The 21,122-nt window shown below is 36.6% G+C and overlaps 1 protein-coding gene across 6 annotated transcripts in view; it reads right to left on the reverse strand.

The window, feature by feature from the left end:
• CDKAL1 (CDK5 regulatory subunit associated protein 1 like 1) overlaps positions 1-21,122 on the reverse strand; it is a 450,247-nt gene that overhangs the window by 193,184 nt on the left and 235,941 nt on the right. The gene's annotated exons all lie outside the window — the stretch shown is intronic.

The raw sequence follows: 21,122 nt of genomic DNA on the forward strand, positions 1-21,122 counted from the left end.
TACCCAAGCAAAGAGTTTGCATTAACGGTCATCACTAGCAGTTAACTTATTAACTGGTAAGCCTCCAATATGCAAAAATAGTTCTAAAGTACAGTGATTAACATTCATTCTGGAATAACTATTAAAAACTTGTATTCTTTAAATGATAGAATTAGCAATGCAATATTAAGGTTGTATTGAAAAGGTTAGTCACTACTGCATGACTAAGTGACAGTGTTGGAAAACCTGTTTCCTGGCAGTTAATACTTTATTTTCCATCAGTCAGGCCTTAGGAAATAGTATATTTGATTTGTAGTGTAAAGAGTATTGATCTTGAACACTGAAATTTGGTAATAATGTCCTCCTGCTCAAAGAGAGGAAAGATTGCACCCTTTCACAATAGTTGAAAGCAACGAGGTTCCATACAGCCACTTCTGTCAGCCTGCCCAGCTTCCAGTCTTTCCATAATGCAATCCATCTCCCACTGCTGCCATCCAAAGCAAGAAATAAGCCATCGAAAACAGGGTAGCTGGGAGGAAGACTCCTGTGATTACTGGCTAGATCAGATGCCACCAACTCGATGAAGAGCCAAATTTCTACTACAGATGATGAATCAGTAAGAAAATATCCAACCACTAGAAGGTGCATAACTGAAGTTTCAAAGCCCTCTTCAGGTGAGCAGAGGAAGGATGTATCACAAAACATAAAAGTTGAGACATGTATGAGATTAGGAAAAAGCAAACAAAGTACATTAAATCACATGAAGTGATAAAACTAGAAAAGCAAAAGCAATGTAAACTCAAGACTGCCGCTCTTAAACTCACTCTATAACAATAAAGGAGGACAGCAGACTATGGGGAATATCAAAGTTAATTCTATTCATTTAGAAAGGTTTTCAAGGTTATTTCAAGGTCATATTATTTAGAATTAAAAATATTTTAAAATTAAAGGCAAACCAAAAGCAGTAGTCATCAGAACACTGCACAATTAGTTTACTTACTCTGTTTTGATGGAAACAGAGTAATTTTCTTTTTTCTTTTCTTTTTTTTCTTTTTTTCTTTTTTTTTCTTTTTTTCTTTTTTTTTTTCCCTAAGTTTTCAGTCTGAACAGCTCCATGCCTTTCTCTGCCTGGAAATGGCTGGTGGAACACTGCCTCACAGTTGCCAGATGAATGTGAAGGGAAAAAAAATAAATAAATCACTGACTAGGAATGGAAATAACATTCCTGTGGAAAACAACAGTGAGCTTTTAAAGCAGCATAGGTGGAGACCATTAGCCTCCTGGTGGGCTGAAACTTCAAATTAAATCACATGAAGAGGAAGCAGCTGTAACAGTAAATCAGCAACAACAGGAATAACTGTCTCACCTGCTCTCCAATCAGGGTGCTGAACAACAAGCAATGGGAATAATTCATGCTGAGAGAGGCAAGGATTCATAATATTGGGAGGAAAAAAAAAATCAGTATTTTAGGACAATGTTCACTTCCCAACTTCTGGTTGACAAAATGGACCTCCAAATCCTGAAAGCTGTTAGGAGTGCTCACTCTTCACGAACAAGGTAAACCAACCAAGTACACAACTCTGGTGATACAGGTTTGGCGACAATTCAAATGCAAGTTGCTAGGCTGTTTTTTCTAGCCCTTTGCATCCTGAATTTAGGAGTCTATACTTAAACCCAGTAAAAGGAGAAAACAGCACACTTCCAACAGTTGTCTTAATAGAGTGAACCAAGCAAAGAAAGAAATATTATTAAGTTCTTACACTTCCTTTTTTCACTCAACTCTCTGCCCCTCCAAACTCTAGCCTTATGCAGGATTTTATTTAAATCCACGGTCTAATCATATACAGTAACTTTTTCATTTCTTTTCCAGCGAACGCTCTCCTCACTAGATCACTCGGCATGCTGTTACTGGATAATTTTGGTGCTAGCAAAAACAAGCTAGTACTGTAAACAAAGAAATTGATCCAAACTACAAAGTCTGGATGTGCAAACTCAGCGCGTTTGTTACAGTATTAAGCTCCATTATTATTAGATATGAGTAATTACAAATCCGCCTTTGGTCACAGCTCACAGTTCACTTCTCACCCTGCCATCACCACCCCACATGAAGAGTAACCTCAACAGCTGGCTTCTGAGCTCTGCTCTGTTGTAACTGGAGATGACTGAGAATGGAAAACGTTGGAAAGAAAAAGGTTCCAAGTAAGTGGAAGCAGTTTTGTACCTAACAGAACATCTCATTATAAAGAATACTCATTGCCAATGATCTGATATAGGTTTTAACTTCGTTTTTCTGGAGCAGTCTAAACAATCCTTGTCATAAAGAAAAAAAGAAATCCTACAGCTGCCACTTCTATGAGATATGACATTTCTGTTTTAGAGCCACTCAAAGTGATTCATTTCTTTAATAAAAGTTTTCTAGAACTTAATATTTTGCTTCATTTCATGCCACTGTTGTAAACACATATCTTATTAATTTGAAGGGGAATCTACTCCACTTCCACAACTCCATCTGAAACTGTTAATATATCAGCCACTAATTCTGCTGAAATTCCTCTTTTTATTAGCCGGCTGTACTTTGTACAAATGACATTCCATTGCATCTAAGTGGATATCTTCATTAAAGTAAAACAGAACAACAAAATCCAGGGAGGCTGAAATGGAAATAACTATTAAAATGAGGTCTCCAAAATAATTTCTCCATGTTAATTTTTCAGTAAACACTTAAAAACACTGCTGTCCTGGAAGAAAAGATTCAAAAAGTAGAGTAAACCTCTAATTTTTCTTCTCCTTCCCTTCTTCTTTTTCTTTCCTGTGTGATTTTCTAACATGAACAGAAGGGGTTTCTCCCACAGGGCAATTCTCTGCAGGTTGCCACAGTGGGAGTTTCCCAATTCCAACCTTCTCAGCAGCCCACATATGCTCATCAATAACTGCCTGACCTCCCTGCTATGCCTTCTCCAATAGCAAATTCTTACGGTAGCCTGCAGTACCATACAGACCAGAGAAATACCTCTCCTACTGTACCACAGAAATCTGAAAGACTATCTGCCCAGGGGAGGTCTGACTTAAATGTTTGTCAAAAACTGCCTGCGGACTCAAGGACAATCACCCTAAAGCTGCCATTCCTCATCCCACTTTTAGAATTAGAAAAATTTATAGACAAAGAGAGAAAAAAATCAAATTCACCTTAAATCTGCTCATTTTTCAGCATGAGCTTACCCTACATAAATTCCTTTTCTTTTCAATTATCAGAGTTTCCCATTAGATATACAGCACAGGTTTTACAGGGACTATCCACGTATCTGATGCGAGGCATGTGTTAGAGTACTTTGTGCCTCAATTCAGAAACTATGAAGATGTCTGTATACATACCACCTCACTGTATCAACCTGAATATAATGCTAGTTTTAACAGAAACTCAGATCTGGAGGAATCAATTTCCTCCTATACTTGTGAACTACTCTGCACACACTGATTTACTGTGCAGTCCATATAAAAGCTCAGGCCTCTTCTCAGACAGCCAGTTCCACCACACAGATCCCTGCTGAAAGACCCCATCGCTGGGAAGTCCTAAAAGATTAAGTCAATCTGGGAGCAACTCACTGGTGCTAATGGAGGTCTTGAAGGGTTTGCTTCTTTAAGATCACCAAGAAATTCATATTTGAAATGGATAAGAGAGAATTTTACAGGAGAGAATGCAGTTTTACACACCCACACACAAGTCCTGTCCAAATACACACTGTCCCAGGCTCAAAAAGGAACTTGCACTTAATTGTTACCCTGAGAAACTGCAGAGTATCTGGGAAGCAGATGACAAAAGAAGGAGACTGAAGCAAAAAGACTGGTTTGGGTACAGAGCTGGTGAAAGAGGCCAGCTGTTAAGCTGCAACGCAGCACACCAATATTTTTTCCATACTTTGGAAAGTGTGGGTCAGCTTATGATTCAGCGATATCTCGTATTTAGACCAATACAGTACTAGAGTTCTGCTCATGAGACATTATACACAACGAGTCCCATTCACAGTCTCATTTTTACTTGGAGGGACAAAGCTCTAGGATAAGATCTCATAGCCTAACTTTTTACAGATCCTTATTACACCCAGATATATTTCCCATTTTCAAAAAGATCAGTGCTTTTCACCCTCCTGGGCACTCTTAAGGAAGTGGAAGATGATTGTCCACTCTTACTTTCTGAAAACTTACCACGTATAGCAGAACAACATCTGGATGGTGCCATGAAAACTGGAAATGCAGTAGTTGGAGAAATTACTAGATCCCTGAAACTGCTGTTAAAGATTAAGCCTAGCAGAAATACTTTGACCGGCTTACCCCTCACTCCACAACACAGAGATCAATGGCTGATTGAGTGGCCAGGAAAGTCTATTCGATGTTAACGTATTTGAAACAAGCATGTGAAAATATTTCTCTGAAAATTTATTCTCAGACTTTTAATCAATAGTTTTCTAATATCTCTTTAATAACATGAATTTCTTGGAAGAGTTGGCTAGTATCACATGAAGACCCACTACAGACAGTGAATTTATCTAAAAGCCTGAATGAATTCCTTTTTATTTAGGCATCAGGGAAGCCAAAAAGTAGACATTTCTATACCTGCACCTAAAATTTTTTTTCGTAGGATTACAAAATAGTCTAGGTTGCAAGGGACCACTAGAGGTCATCTAATCAAATCTCCTGCTCAAAGTGGGTCCAAATAGATGAGATTCCTTGCATTCCAAGCTGTCTTGTTACCTCTTATCCTATCTCTGTGAACCTCCAAGAACAGTCTAGCTCACTCTATCTTCACTATACCCTCCCACTAGATAGTTGCAGACAGATCTCCTGTTAGCTTTTTCTTCCTAAGGCTGAACAAATCCAGTTCTCAGCCTCTCCTTGTGTGTCAGGTGCTTCAGCTCCCTAATCATCCTGGTAGCCTGCCGCTGGACTCCAGTATGTCTGTCTTGTCCTGGGGAGTCCAAAACTGGACAGCACTCCAGATGCAGTCTCACAAGCATCAAATAGAGAGCACAAATCACACTGCTGGACCTGCTGGCTGCACTCTTGCTAACACAGTCCAGAATGCAGCTGATCATTACAAGGGTCCGCTCCTGACTCATGTTCAACTTGTGCACAAGAACCCCAAAGTCTGCAGAGCTGCTTTCCAGCCAGACAGCTCTCCACACCCATACTGTTGCATGGGGTTATTTTGTGCAGGATTCAGGCCTTTTTACTTGTATGTGCTGAACTTCATGAAGTTATCGTCAGTCCATTTCTCCAGACTGTCAAGGTCCCTTTGAATATTAGCCCTCCCCTCCAGCATATCAGCTGCTCCTCCCAGTTTGGTGTCATCCCCAAACTTGCTAAGCACATACTCTATCTCACTGTCCACATTGGTAATAAAGATATGAAACAATGCTGGCCCTAGTATCAATCCCTGGGAAGTGCTGTTACTAACTAGCCACCAGTTAAACATCATACCATGAATCACCACCCTTTAAGCCCAGCAGTCCAGCTAATTCTTTCAGCCAGCTTATCATCCACTCATCCAGTCCATATCTTATCTATCTGTAAGAATACTATAGGAGACTATGTTGAAGGCCTTTCTAAATTCAAGGTAAAAAAAAATATTCCACAGCTTTCTTCTCATCCATACAGCCAGACATCTCATCACAGAAGGCAGTCACACCGGTCAGGCACAATTTGCCCTTGGTAAATCCACGCGGATTGTTCTCAGTCACCTCTTGTCCTTAACGTGCCCTGCAGAGGCACACCAATTTTGCGCTATAATCCTCCTGGGGACTGAGGTCTAGCTGACTGGCTTGTAGTTCCCCAGATCCTTCTCCTTGCCCTTCTTGAAGGGCAGTGTGACATTTCCCTTTTTCCAGTCATCACGAACATCCCCAGACCTTCTGAAGATCAGAGAGAGCAACCTCAAAATGACACCAATCAGCTATCTCAGAACACTTGGATCAATCCCACTGCAGGATAATTTCCATTACCTCTGGACGTCTGTCTGCAATTGCAAAAACTGCAGCTGTGTTTGGTAAGTGTTTAGCGCAGAAGAAGTCTTCAAAGAAGCTGTGGTTTCTACTGCCCACAGACTGACACACACATTAGAGAATTTAGGAAATGAAAACACTAACTTTTATAGCGTATAAATTTTTTAGAACAACTGTTTTTGGGAAGTAGTATGAAGTGAAGCCCTCTAGCATGTTACAAAAGGAAGGCCAGCATTCATTCTACTAAATATAGACTAAGTTACACTGGCTCAGATTATTCCACTTAGGTAGGATAATGTATTTTTTTTAAAAGTAGAAGACCCAACAATATAACTTTAGAAGATTCTATTTCTTTGTGCAGTCTGATATCTTGCAAGGATATATTCTACTAAACTTATTCAAGGAATTCAAGGAATTATTTATTTTTTCCTTGCCAAGATATTTGATTTATGTAAATGTCTGCACATACAATTCATTTAAGTTCTAAGTAGAAATTACATATTTATATGCTTGCTATACATTAATATATATTCATGGTATGAAGTTATCAAACAATTTGAAGACGTAACAGGATTTTGATTTAAGGATCGTTTATCACAGACGTGACTTAGGTACTTACAACAAATTCCTGATTCTACAAACTTCTAGAAAAGAAGTTTGGATTATATTGCAAAGCTCTTCCAGTTGGCAAGAACTAATTGTGTGAAACCATACTAGCATATAAGAAGAATATAACAGCTTAATGATTTCAGATATTAGACTGAGGATTATATTTTGTCTGTAAATACAAATATAAAGATATTTCATTAAGTTTGCATTCCTCAATGGACATCTGTCCGAACTGCTATATATGACAAAGTATTAGAAGTCAATACAAATCTATCTCATATTAAAATGGAAAAATTTACACATAGAAAGGATAGATACATAAGCTGTAATCACATTTGTATCTTCTAAGAAGTAATTTCCTGACAACAGGTGTCATTTTTTTAAATTTCATCTAGATGCTTTGTCTTATCCTAATATTCTGTTTTTGTTTTGATATGTTTCTTTTTCTTTTCATTAATTCATTCCTGCTATGCTTTACAACAGTAAGTGTTTCTGTAATAAAAGACCACTGATAGGTTTGTAGGAAACTCCTGCCCCCACTGATTTCATCTGAATCATCACCTGCACCTGTAGCTGCATGTTTATTTAGGGAGGTCTGAAATCTGCTTATGACAATGGATGAGTAATGAATTAGCTATCACTTGGGGTTTCGATTTGATTAAACATTCATATCAGTGATCACTCTTGCTCAATTAAAGACACCAAGGTGACAAATTCCACATTTTTGTTATTGGTGAATTGAGAAATACCAATTAAAAATCAGAAAAATTAATCATGACTTGGATCCCCTTAACTCTTCTGGCAATTGCTTTTTCAAAAGTATAAAATTTAATCACAGTCAGAGTTGTTTAAGTCATCTTCCCAAAAAGACATTTCAATGAAAATGTGTTAATATCTTTTTAAAACTTTATGCTTCATACATTTCTTCAGTGCATTTAGACTTGCTGCATAACTTTATGTAACTTTAAGTCAGGTCAGAGCTGGACTGAAGGAAAAAAATACCAAGTATTAGGACTGATCTGAAGGAACTTTTCTTAATCTGTTTAAATTCACAAGAACGCAGACATTCTGATTTTGCAGAAAAGTTTAAAAAAAAAAAAAAAAAGGCAAACTAACAAAAAAAAATACCCCTAGCTTCTGCCTCCACACACAAACCAAAATATATGCACATACTTCTACCACTGCCTATTGCATTAATTTTTAGGGTTACTTTGTGGATTTTAGCAAGACAACCACATGTTGAAATTAAGAGTTTTGGCCTAGCTGCCTATTTACTCATTTTTGATATCAAGCTGTCCAAATTTAATGGTAAAGATACTCTACGACCTCTTTATATTTAGACAGATGTGCAGTCAGATAGAAGAATCTAATAGCCATCTGCCTAATGGTGGCTTTCCATGTTACCTTCTGCAGTTGTGGAAATGCAAGCTAAGAAGAGACAAATTTATTTAGGCTTTTGTTTTCCAAAACTCGTACATCTGAAAGATGAAGCTGTTTAGAACACAGGTTCACTGAACTTACCAGTTTATCTAGACTCATCACATTTGGAACAGCCACAATTTTCTTGTCAAAGTATTATAGTTGGAAGAAGGTACCAAGAGTTTGAGGACTAATATTAAAAACACAACTCCTCCTTTGCAACAAATGCTTCACCATCAAGGCATTTATAGAACAAGCTTACCATCTGTGATTATTGGAGGATTTAGCACAAAAGTTGAAGTCGACCCTTTTAGAAATACCTTTTCTTCTGCTTGCTCCTTTCTATGGCTATTGAGCAAAATAATTTTGATACAAGCATCTTAATACCTGAAATAGTTACCGTTTAACAAAAAGGCAATTCAATTCCATGTGCAATCAAACAAGGAATAAGAATGCCTGTGAAAGTAGTAAAAGTTTAGTTAAAATTACTTCTTCTAAGATATTAATAACAAAAATACTCAGAAATAGAGGGTTCCCAGTAAAAAGCATGCAGCAGATAGGGGCAATTGATCATTAAATACCAAATGGAGCATGAGAAGCTGCTCTCTCGCACAAAGCATACCCTTGTACTTTCTTATAAAAGATGTCATTCTACTCCTATAGGGACCTCTGTTCCTAACAGCCTTCTGCTAAAGTAGCAGCCCTTTCTTGCCTAGTTATAGTGTTTTAGGAAAGAGGGGGATAAAGGGGAAGAAAAGGGAAGGGCATAATGGGTCACTTACTGCTGCAAACAGCATGATACCCAAACTTACTGAGAGTCCAGTGCCATTCTCCTAGAACAAGAGAGACTCAAAAGGGCATCCAGACAGGTCACGTAAGTTTGCTCAGTGCCAGCACTACAGTGTTATGGATCTTGCTTTCAAGGAGGATTAATGACACCATACCTCATGATGATAAATTGGGTTTTGTAGACAGTTTGAGGTAAAGGGGAGGAAAAGATTCCAAGAAAATTGGAGTGGAAAACATAGTCGAATTTCATGAGTTGGTCCTAATTCTCAGGTTGAGGGAGGAAGGAGCTGTCCTTTAAGAGAGAAGTCTGTTTGTTTGTTCCTTTGGCCACCTGCTATCGCCATCCTATTTCGAGGCACGTGGGTCCCATATACAATGGCCTGTGTTGAATGTTAGCCCTTGTACATATGAAAAAGTGACTCCTCTCCATCAAACTTACCAGTGAAAAAAGATCAAAGTGAAGATTGTAGCTCCATATATAGACACCTTACCAGAACTAAGTTAGTTTTCAGAGATGGTGGTCATCTACTAGTGCCTCACTTAATACAACAGCAGCCATATGTGCATTACTGCTCAGGGCCAGCACTAGCTGATGGCAATTATGCCAAGCTCTTTGCTGAAGCAAGAATATTATTCAAGAAGCAAGTTTAACTATATGCAATAGTATATGCAAAAGAAAAAGCATAAAGGACTGGGTGACCACAAGTAATTGATTTTGCAAACAGGGATTTAAACACAGAAGGAAAACTATTTCAGAAAACACAGACAGACATTAGCTTAGAGTTGTTTTGCAGTCCTATATGCAGCATACAGCTCTGCAGGTCCCTGAAGCATGGTGTTACAGTTCTCAGCTCTGTGCCTCACAAAGACCTCTTTGGGAACCAGTGGTATGCTCTGGTTACATTGCTTTATAAGCAAAGGGAGTACTTGACCCTCCAGAACAGTCAGTCTAGCACCCTGCACAAATACTGTTTAGCTGTTGAAAAGAGAGAGCAAGTTTCATGTATACTTTTAGCTGTAGTAAGTAAATATTTCTGTTGTAAGTTAATTTCAAAAACCTCAGAAGTACTTTTCCCACAATTTCTCCTATACTGTTTATTCTGTATTTCCATGATTATGGTTTGTACCTAGGTAAGGCAAGATTCCAATCTCTGGTTTATTGAACATTGCAAGATTCTCTGTCTGAGAAATATAGTAAGTTCTAGTGAATAACTTATGTAAAGAAGCATATGTTATAAAATTAAACATGCTTTTCCTAGGTTCTGAAGTGGATCTAGGTTATTAACAGCTAATATTAAAGAATATTGCATACGTTAGATAACTGGAATGCTTTCGCCGCTCAACACGCAAAACTAATAAAAGAATTGCAAGAAGACTAGATAATGCAATTTTTTCTTAAAGAAACCATTTTTTAATTATTAAAAGCATAGGCTAATAACAGTATGAAAAATATTACCAGGACAAAACTTCTCCTTCACAAAAGCGTGCACAAAAGCAATCAAATATTTCCAAATTAGTATTTATAGTCATGAATCTGGACTAAAACCTTGAAATCTTAGGAAGCCCTTTTACAAGGTTCAAGTCCAGGTCTGGACATAAATTTTCAAAATTTCATAACTTTTGCCTTCCAAAAATGTAAATATTCATAGACAGGTTTTAGTTTGGATGTCTTATTATTGTTGAATTTTAAGCCAAGCATCCCTTAATGATTCATAACAATCACATGATCTCAGGAAACTACATATTTTTTGGTAATTTGACACAAATTTTACCAGTAGCTAACGGTAGCTTCCAGAAAAAGTAAAATGGAAGGGGAGGAAACCTTATGACCTTGTAACATTTAATATTCATTCCAGAGCCCTAAATAAAAGACAGCAGCCCAGCAAATTTACTGAAAATCAAAAGAAAGCTTTCCACAAATGTAAAAACAAAAAAACTAAAATGTATTATTTTTACGCCTGTTTTTGAAATATCAAAGGAGAGATCTGCTTTAAACACTGCATACAAAGTGATGGATACGAGAAATCTTGTTTATGACTTAGGAATTCATTGGGGAAAAAAAAGGGTAATATGTCACTGATCATAACATATGCTCTCTGTTTCAAAACCAAAACATAGGCTATCAGACTGTTGTAGAAGTAGTATCAGATGCAAAAGGTCACACACGGCACGAATTCAAGGAAATGGTCGTGAGCTGTAGGCATATTACAGGATGCAGTGCTAATTAATGGAGGCTTTTTACTGAATATCCATCTCTGTAGTGCTAATGAGTTTGGATTAATTTAAACAACATGTTTTTATGGAAACTGATTAATTCCTGGAAAGTAACATTGCATACCAAGTTTCAACCATTAAAAATATTCATAGCCAAGCTAAATAATTCTCAGGATGTTGGGTTAGAAAGAGAATAACTACAGACTCCACTATAGAAGCTTGAATACAATGTGATCAAAAAAACAAGAAAATGTTTTTTGTCTTATTTTGACTGGAAAAGGTAACAAGAAGAAATAAATAATCTCTGATATGTTACATATACCTAGATCAGAGGAGGAAAAAGTCTTTTACAATCTGTTACATGCTGTGATCACACAAAAGCATAAACAAGAAGGTACAATCACAAGTGACAAATATAAAAGTGTTAAATGTTGTGTACCACAATAAGTTATGAGGCAAGATATAATAGTACAAACTTCAAGCAGCAATGTATAACAAATATTTTAATTTGAGAAGTTTCTTAACAATTCTCCATGTCACCTATATCACAGTCTTCCTATTTTATCTTGAAGTATTGAATTCTAAGGACTGAACTGAATTCTAATAATGAATTGAATAATTATTGAATTCCAATAATGAATTTCAGTTACGATCATTCTTTGTACAGAACGAGAGAATAGTCTGAGAATCTAGCAAACTGATATGTTGGGAATCCAACAGAATAAAAGCAAGAAGGGAAAAGAGAATCAGCATCTGCAAGGCAATCGGCTAGAATAGGAATGCACTCACAGGACCACAATTCCACGAGCGGAGCAGTAATGTGTAAATACAGTTTCTGAGGATGATAATCTCTGAAAGTCTTATCTAAAGTTACCTCCCCACAATAGTGTAGATAACACCATTAACTCATTAAGGATAACCTGACCAGTATCTCTAAGTATGTGTTACTTTGCTGCTGCATCTAACTATAAGCTAAAATGGCTCAGTAGCAAGCACGGAAAATGTATATTAAAAATCTTCCTGATTTCAGGAAGAAACCACCTCTAATATTCAGTATTACTTTAAAAATATTCTGAAATGGATGGTATAAACTTTGCAACTCTAAATGCATTAACTTGAGAAAACACTTGCATAGCTTTACCAATGCGGTTTCCCTAATTCTCGATACTGCAATTGTTTAACTACATCTATTGAATTCTCACTCAGTACACAGCATCTTCCCCTAAATTTATTTAGGGTATTTAGTGACACACCATGAAAATACACCATAATCAAAATGTAATTAAGATCTACTGGAGATGTCCACAGGGAGACCCAAGTAATATTATTTAAGGATTTTAGAGCATATTAATGTATTTTTCTCTTACAAATTAACGCCCATTAAGGTCTCATTCTAAGCAATAATTTACCTTTTGATGAACTAATTATTTGTCAATATAGGAACATGAGTTAACTGAAAATTAAGAGCTGAGCTTCTGTTCAGGAATCTTCATCAAAAGAATATCCCAAGTGCAATTACTTGATCTTTTCAAGATGAGAATTCAAGCAACAATCTAATCACCCAAAAAAATGCTTTACTACTCTATGCATAAAGAAACACTAAGCATATACTGGTACTAGAAAGAACAGATCTTAAAAAAGTCTACTGAAATAATTGCATAATATCCCTATTTGCTAAATACTATTTCTTCAAACACTTAATACAAGTCTGCAAGTATTATACAAGTTTACCTCTGTCTTCATTAAAAAACTCTGCAATGTATTCCTTATGCCTATTACCAACAGCTCTATATCATGCAATTAGCTCTGAAAGATAAAATCTTGGTTCAGCTAATATGAATTTTTTATATTCTCATTCTTATCATTTGAAAAAAAGATAAAGGTATTGAACTTTACAAATTTTGTAACAGCTGCTCATCTGCATTGCAACTGCTAGAAAGGCATCATTAGGGAAAACATGATAAAAGGTAACACGCTTGCCTTAAAAACTTCCCTTAAAGAGTTATCCCTAACACTAAGAGGTCCCATTTGCCCCAACACTAAGAGGTCCCATTTGCCTTCAAGAGATGCAATTGCACTTCAAACACTTCTCCCCTGCACAGCAGTTTTAATAGTTGAGGATTAGCATTATTATTACTTGTGCTTTTGCTTCCCGAGATGGCTTTTCAGTCAGAAGCACCTTTCATCATTTCACAAAGAATTCGGTTTTAGGAGACTCACCCAATCTGTAATGGCCATATCAAATCACCAGTTTATAGGTGCCTAAAGAGAGAACGTTTATTTGTGCTTAAAAAGGAGAGGAGAGTCAAGGGATGGCTGGGCTCCACATTGGGACAGAGATATACATACCACGTGGGAACATATAGCTGTAACAGGAGCACATGGAATACCATAGCAGCTAGGGCTAATGGTGCAGTCTGTCTGAGCTGATACTCTTGTCAGTGACCTTTGCTTATCAGATATTTCAGGGGACACAGGAAAATCAGTCTGGAGAAAAAACCTTCTAGGCACCAGCCGTTTAGCCAATCTTACATAAAATCCCCACAAGTCAAGCATAGAAATCTTTGAATAACTTCCAGCCAGGTATGTCTGCTTTGAATGAGCTCAAATACGTTGTGAATTGTGTTACTGATGATTGCTATTCATATTGTATGATTTTGTTCAATTTGATTATAGAAGTTGCAGGTAGCAGTGATACTGGAAAAACAGTTCATTAGAAATAAGTCTCAGGCTGAAGAGTCAGAAGTACTGAGTGAGGTTTTTCTTTGTTGTCACTATTATTTTTATGCTTAAGAAAGCATAATAAAATGTTCAGCCTTTCAATGCTTATAGCAATATTAGCACAGCATTCCAATGACTAATCCACTTAATATTAGCATTGCAATCACGTCAGAAATTTACCATTGATACATAGCTTCAGAACCCCATAAATTATCTTTAGAGGAACTTAAAGAATCAGCTTCTCTCAGGGCACTATAAACCATGAAAATTAATTTCAGTCTAAACTTTATAGAGGAAACACAAATCAAACACAAATGCCATTCAAAAACAGTCTTAATTTTTCTGAAGGGAATATAATCTAATGGTTAAAGGAGTATATTTTTGCATATGTATATATTTTTTGATAATGATACATTGCTACATGGAAAATTTTGTATAGCAGTTTTAATAAAAATCCCAACATGCATATCCAATATTCACACTTCTGATGTGACACACTAAGTCAGAGAAAGGAAAAGTCCACAATTTGACCACAAAGTCAAATATCTAACCCAAAGTATAACTTTAAAAAATTTATACGATCACATGTTCACTGCTGCAGAGGAAACATGCTCCATGTACATATGCCATTTGTCATTTTTATGTACTGAAACAAGCATTAACAATATTAGAATCAGCAAGAGATCTAATGGAAGGTCTGTTCCCCAGTATATTAGGAGTGGGAGAAATGTCTTTTCTTACATAGCATACTTTGACTGCTAGTAATCCCCTTTTAACAATATGAGTTTTAGACCAGGGACATGTGCTGTGATTTACAAATAATCTAATAAAGGCTTACTATGACCCTTAAGTCACAGCATAACATGCCTTTTTGTCCCTACACAAGAACAACAACAATTTGGCTGCAAGCAACTTAGAATACGTTAAATATCTTTTTATTTTTAAAGTGAAACAGTTCATTCATAAAGATAGGATTAAAGTAGATTTTTGAGTTCACGATCTCTTCGGTAAGATTTCTTCCTAATATTTCCTCTCTTGCATCTCTACCCTTTAGTAAAATACAAAAAGCAACAATCTAGTTCAACATTTGCTTCAAAGGAAAATCAAAAGGATGCAGTGAATTCCAAATAAGGATCACAAAATGCTGTGAAAAATGTAATTTTAAAAACAAAAAGAACACGGGATGAAAAAACTTCCCTGAAACCCAGGTCTCTAGACATACCTGCAGAATCTCAATTCATATACTGGGTGTTCGAGGCTCAGTCGTGGGAAAGAAGCCTTTTAAGAATGTACTTAAACATGTGAATACAGACAGAAATTGGAAAAATGAGCAAAACTGACTATGTTAAATAACACCACACAGTATTAACCACAGATTGGCACAGGAAAAATATACTGAAGCATTTTAAAAGAAATCTTTCAAAAGAAATACATTCCTTTTCTCCCACTGAAAAAAATATCAAAAGTTATCTTGGGATTACAATGAAGTTTCCCCTCATTTATTTAGATTTAGAGGTATTACTCAAAAAAAGATTTTGATGCCAGTCTTACTTGTAAAGTATTAACTCTAATCAATCACATTGTTTGGTAGGAATAGAGAAGAACGGACAAATTGTGAGTTAATTTTTTTTAAACAATGTGTGCTTTGCATTTACTAAGAATCAGGTTACTAGATCCCAATACTGTTAAATGAGTCCTCCTATTTAAGTCTCCGATGTAGAATCATATTCCTTAGGCTTATTTAAGAAATAAATTTTTAAACAGGATGCCTATGAAAACAAGCCTTACATGATCATGCTGTGCACATATCATTCCAATTTTATAAAATTTGACAGTAAGCTAGAAATCTTCACAATATTAAGTTCCCGCAAGTTGCATGAACAGTAGTAACCAACTGGAGAAGGATAGCCCAAATTGGTGTGTCACTCCAGGGAAGGCAGGCAAGACTCTGCCACTATTCAGTTTATTAGGCTGCAGCCACATGGCTGGCCAGAAGGTTCATACATAAGTAGATTAACAGCAACTCTTCCTCCGTGGGGACTTCACAGGTAGCCTACTACTATGTCATGAAAGGGCTGGTCTGAAAATAAATATTGCAAGCATTGCACAAGTAAAGCTACACACCCACAAGAATTTGCAACTTGGACCTACAATTACTTGTCCAAATAATTTAATCTGGTCCTTCTGATATCTAAGGAATAGTATGTGAATAATCAATAGTACTGGACAGTTAAATGATTCTCCTTCTTTAGGTTGTTAATATTCTTTATCACTAGGCCTCCAAGCAATTCATCACACCATATGCTTCACTGCATGCCACTGCTGCAATAGTTTTTCTGCATATTCTCTCTGTGTACGTTTCTATGCATGAAAGAACAAGTATTGAGCCTATCTGACAGTCTCCATTTTATTTTACAGGTCTGTTCCAACACATTTAACCAAAACGCCAATCTCCTCTCTTACCTTCCCTCCAATCTGCCCTGCCAATGACCTTAAACCCAACTTCAGTGGACCACCCCCTGATAGCTATCAGAAACAAGTCTGCCTCAATGACAGTTTGTTAAAGCCTCTCTCACAAAGAAATCACAGATATGTTTTGAATTGTTTTGAACCATATGAGAACTTCTGGACTCCAGAAATCATTCAGCAGTGACCTTAAGGAGGCTGGATGCAAGTCAGAGTTGGGAGTAACATCATGTATTTGATTTGATCTCCAGCCTTTAATTATAAATTTAACATAGGAGAACCACAACCTGAGCAATTTCTGAGCTGCAGTTTGAAAATGACTAAGTTATGTTGCTCTCCAAGCCGGAGAGGAAGGATATATAATCATCCCCACTGGACGGCAGTGCCTTTTCTCCTCACAGTCTCTACAGAATGGCATACACAGCACCTGAATTTAACAGCACAACTTTCATAAAACTATGCAAGAAATTTACCTGTAAATAACTCCAATAAGGATACGTAAGTACTTTTACCTGATTACAGACAGATCCGCAAATAGATTCAGATTCCCAGCTCCCACTGATTTCGTAGAGCATTAATCTTTAGTTTACAAAGGTATTTAGACACCCAAGAGCTTATTTTCCTGGATGTATGAACAGGGAACCTGGTTAGTATGTTTTGTTTTGAGTCTGTAATTCTTATTTCACTTCACGTGGGAGCTTCTGATATCTTTTGTGTTTATTCTAATGCCTATAACAGAACTACATGATGGACTGAAATTCTGGATGAGAAGCAAAAACAAGCAAAAACGGACTCCACTTTAATCTGGATAAACAATTTAACATGCAACTAATGCAATGTAAAACTGCTACTGATTTAGAGGAGAATTCATACGAAAGTGTCTGCCTCAATAAAAACAGGCATATAAAACAAAAAGCTCTGTGCTGCTAGACACAAACTGTACTGTGTCTTGCAGGAGTGTCAAGTCTTGGCAAACATCCAGTCGCCGAAACACTGCCAGGCACATCAGATATATATTAATGCAGGATAATCTGTAAGAAAACCATTCTTTTATAAATATTTTTTTCTTTGTAAAACCATCAATCAATTTCCTAGCTGAGCACCATGTGGCTCAGCTTAAGAGATCCTCAAAAATGCTTCAGTGTCTACAAACCACTGACTTCTTTCACAGGCTTGGTGCCTTTCAGTGCCCATTGTCCTAAGTATTTGCTAAAGTTATTTGGCTGGCTGTCAGCAGCTAATTCTGATTTGTAACTTGGGAAACCAGCAGCAGGAGGTTGCTCAGACCTGACTTGTGCCAACCTCAGGACCAGTTAGCCAAGGTGCTGACTGCCAGTAAAGAATTTTTCGCAGTTTGTACTATTTTGCAGGAATGACAGGAACGTATAGGACCACCTAAATGTCTGTCAGAAAAAGAACTGAGTAACACAGGCATCTTGTTATTTGGCCCACCACAAACTTCATCAAAAAGAAAACAAAGTGATACACATTTCTGCTCAGAAGTTGTATTTCCCAATAAAGGTAAACACCTAACAAATACAAGTTGACTTGCATTACAAGAAACAGATATGGTAAAAATAAAATGAATTACAGAGTTTCCAGAAGACTCTTATAACAAAGACATAATTTTAAATGAATTATAAAGATTGAATATTTGACTATATATTTGATATATATAGTCATATATATAAAATACATATATATAAAATATATATACACACACATATATATAAGGAATGATTAAAATTATTTCTACACAGAAAAGAAGCTCTACTGACATTCTGTGGAGCCTGTAGATTATATCTCCAAGTGTTAATCCCCAGAGGATTCCTGTATATTCAATAGGAAATTGGTACTTTACTTAAGCATCTGATCTTCAGAAGCGCAAAGGCCTCTGGAGTCTAATTCAAAGCATTCCAACGTCATTACGTAAAATGTGTGTCCTGATTTTATAATATATATTAAAGCTATATATTATTTCTACATAATTTCACAATAGTCAGGATGAAGACCTTAGCATTGATTAAATCAATGGGACAAAATATAAACAATTTTTCTCTAGTTGCAACTAGAGGACAAATTTCTTGCAGTCAAATTTATGGAGCATGGGGGATTGGATGGCTCCAGGTAATGGCAATAACGCATCTCATCTCAGAGTCAACAGTCTGAATTCAGTCTAATTTAGAGGTGACTGTAAAAACCTAAGATTTTTGATGGCTTAAACATTGCCAATTTGCCATCTGGATCAAATTCTAAACAAAGTACTAGTTTAGAGAAGCAATAAAAACTCAGAGCATATGTACTGCATAACTACTTTAGCTCAGGCATGTCCACATAAGCTGGCTTGAGGTAGTGATCTCACGCATCTATAGGAGGATAATACTAATGGCAGGAACTCAATAGAAATCAGTTAGAAAACCTGGACAAATATTCTGGTGACCTGAAGTTCCGGTAGTTTTAGTAAAAAGGACAATTTATTTCAAGCTAGACTGTGTACACCTACATGAGCTGCAAGTACAGCTGCGACTGTAGTGTGGTCATACTTAATCTTCTTTAGAAATTGTTCTTTAAAGAGTCACATCACACACACAACATTATTTGTTGATGCTTGAATGATCTCAGTAAATAACATGCATCTTATACTGTGAAGAGCACTTAATTAGCTCTCTTCCAAATTGCAAACACTCTGTGGCTATGTCATCCATTGGAGATATGCTTCCTATTTCAAATAATGAATGCACTTTAGAAACAAGAAAATAAAGTTTTTAAAAGAGTGCACTTCATCTTGTTTCTGTTTCTATAACTAAAAAGTCAGTAGATAAATTTTCTTCTTACCCTAATTGCTTCTGACATGTTACGAATGCATTTGATCAGTTTACCTAGCACAACCTACTCTTTATAAATCTCTATCCAAAGCATCTTTCCTAAAAATCTCACACTCAAGACATCATTTTGGACATTGGAAATGAAAAGCATATAAATGTTAGCTTTTGATGGACACATTACTTTGGACTAGTTATTCTATGAGAGATTTCTCCTGCACCCTTCCCATCAGAGACATTTTTCTAAACTGAAATTTTGACACACAACTCTCAGTACTGCTTCACTCCAAAGACAGGACTCAGCAGACACGTGACAGATACCTCTTTATCCACCCCCAGTTCTCCTTTGCAGACAGAGCCTAATAACTAAGGCTACTTTCATAGGCTAAGGCCAGGTCCTTTCTGTTTCTTCAAGCCCTTGTTTTGCTTCTAAGGGTGCTGCCCTACAGCAGCTTAAAGTTACCTAAAGCAGGTCTGCAAAGGTCCTGCTCACCTGTCTACCTGCTGCATATCTATCTCATGTTGGCACTAAACCAAACAGCAAGCTGATTCAGTTGAGAGTTTATTTTGTTATTAGTTTTCTGTTGAGAATCAGCACTCTGAAGTGGTCTTCTGTTTGGCTGCACAAAAAGCAATGCCATCAGAAAAGGCAGCTGGTAGAAAACGCACGTGGCAGCGCACAGCCCTGACACTGCTCAGGGTAAACTGCTGGAAACAGGCACCCTTAGACAGAAGTAAGAGATACCTCCAGAGGGAAAAGAAAAAAGAAGAAAAAAAGAAAGATTGCATCTAAAACACTTGTAACATTTTGCCCAACACTATTTCTCTCCCCTTACACTGCTATGCACTGAAATAAAGAAATGCATTGCTTAATCCTTCTCCCCTATAAGCCTATACTCTCCACCCTCATAAAAAGGTTACTTTTAATCTGGATTAGCTCCCTAGATTTTCACAGAGCAGCCACACAGTATGTCATTTTAGGGGAGAGGGTAGTATAGGACCAGTATAAATGGTCAGGAGCAGAAGACTGAAGCTGCTTTGAGCACAGGGTTAGAAGTGAAAGTAATGCCTTAGTTTTGCCTGTTCTTTTTAAAGTTTCTTTTCCCTTAAATCAACTACAAATCATCCTAGAATAGGTCATTATTTGCTTGACAAAAATAGCTATTGTGTCCCATTTAAAGGCTCAAAAATTTCAGCTGTCACAGTATTTTTAGAGGATTTTTAATTATACATATGAACAGAAAAAGAGGATCTAGAAGAAGTTCTGTAGTAACTGCAATGCCAAGTTCAAACCTAGAATAGCACAAATCAAATCAGCTGAGTACTATAGCAAAAGATATGAATCACTTAACTTTTCCATTTCTGGTATAAAAGCACAAGCCTATCAAATTTCAGTGTGGTTTGTTTTAATAATTGATTTGCTGCAAAAAAACCATTCTCCATAAAGGATGTACCTATTAAGTATTTAAAGTACTTAAAATTATGCATTTAAATATACTATGAAGGATTTAAAATATGAGAGATTAAATACATTTGAGACCAAATTGCAAGTGTTACAGGTAGGTGGATTTTAGATTTTATTCTGGAACCATTCTATCTACATTCTTCATGAAATTCCCTTCAATGTTTATGTAAACTTGTATTTGAGATTTTGTCAATGTTAATTACATTTCCTTAGACCTATGTGAACTCTCATATTCATTACAGTTCTTTGAAAAATTCAATCAGCACACGAGTAAGAGCAATTTAGACAAAACGGTGCACGCAGGTTTTTGGAGTTTTCAAGTGTCCTTCACCACCAAGAACCCTTAGAGAAAGAAATAAGTCTAGGATAGATAAACTCACATCTCTTGTGGATTATCTTGCTACCGACAGGAAGCAACTGTTAGAAATAATGTATCATTTTTCACAATAGAGAGAAGGTACTGGATTTTTACTAGGATTGGTATATTCAACAGTTAAATGATCTGAAAAAAAAGTGTGGAAGAAAAGCAACACAGGAAAATTTTCTGATGATACAAAATTATCCATGGCAAGTCAAAGCTAAATTAACTGTGAAGAGTTGCAGAAACTATATAGAAGGAACAGGTGATAATACAGCCAACAA

This window comes from Dromaius novaehollandiae, chromosome 2 (assembly GCF_036370855.1).
Source record: "Dromaius novaehollandiae isolate bDroNov1 chromosome 2, bDroNov1.hap1, whole genome shotgun sequence".
Taxonomy (NCBI): domain Eukaryota; kingdom Metazoa; phylum Chordata; class Aves; order Casuariiformes; family Dromaiidae; genus Dromaius; species Dromaius novaehollandiae.